This window comes from Lipotes vexillifer, unplaced genomic scaffold (assembly GCF_000442215.2).
Source record: "Lipotes vexillifer unplaced genomic scaffold, Lipotes_vexillifer_v1.1 scaffold809, whole genome shotgun sequence".
Classification (NCBI taxonomy): domain Eukaryota; kingdom Metazoa; phylum Chordata; class Mammalia; order Artiodactyla; family Lipotidae; genus Lipotes; species Lipotes vexillifer.
This window is the reverse complement of record NW_006788521.1, coordinates 2484798-2485750: the sequence shown is the minus strand read 5'-3', so window position 1 is coordinate 2485750 and position 953 is coordinate 2484798. Positions and strand designations below refer to the sequence as shown.

Here is a 953-nt window from a genome sequence, read left to right as displayed (position 1 = left end):
CGCCGTCTGAACACCCTTAGGGAGCTGCCGCTTTCAGCACGGGGCAGCCTCACACTCTCAATGGACTTAAAGAGCACATTTCATTGTCTAGATATTCATGCTTCTCTGGGCTCTTACTAGGTTGGATTCGTGACCTCCAATATCTTCTGAGGTTTACACTTTTTTTTAATAAACAGCGTTTCTGAAAAGAAAAAAAGAAATCCTTTTTCTCTCCCTAGTGGATTGGGAAGGTATTTCTCTCCACTCTGGCTAAAGTATTTGTACAGACCCTCCTGAGTTTAGCTGAGTGAATGGAGAGAACAGTTACGGGTCTCCTGGAAATAGTAGGCTTTGGCCTCTCAGAGATGGGAAAGTGGGAAGGCCTACGGAGATTATTTAGCTCAGAGAGAGCAAATGGGATACACCAGCCACCACTCTCTGTGTCTATGCCCAGGGCAACTAATTGATCATGGTCCTCTTTCCCACTGAGTCTGGAGGCTGCCTCAGAAACTCACAAGATAAGGCTCCAGGCAGCTACTTTCTGCTGGTCATCCCTGGTCATTGCAGAGACAGGAAAATCGAGGCCCAGAGAACAACAGTGACTTGTTCAAGGTCACAAAATCAGTTGGTGGCAGAGGACAGCCAAAGTCCAGCCTGTTCTCTCTATCTTACCTCATTCCACTGTTCTCAGTCCAGGAGTGGGTGTCAGAATTAGCTTCTATTTCTGCTCACATTAAAAGGTCAGTGATTTGATGTGTGAGCCTGTTGATAATGTTCAGTGATTTATACTATTTTTAATTTTTGCACACAATCCTGAACGAGTAGGATAAAGCTTTTGTGTCAGAAAAGGAGGTTTAATCCTGCTAAGACTCCACCCATGGAAGGCCCTAAGCAAGGCCCAGGGCCTTTGGGAATGGACACCACTGTTTCTGAGAGTTCCAATAATGCCACTGGGGGCAAGGGTATGACACGAG

At 46.1% G+C, this 953-nt stretch overlaps 1 protein-coding gene across 3 annotated transcripts in view; it reads right to left on the bottom strand.

Moving 5' to 3' along the window:
* The window catches only part of TBC1D2 (TBC1 domain family member 2), a 41849-nt gene that overhangs the window by 5653 nt on the left and 35243 nt on the right, over window positions 1–953 (bottom strand). The gene's annotated exons all lie outside the window — the stretch shown is intronic.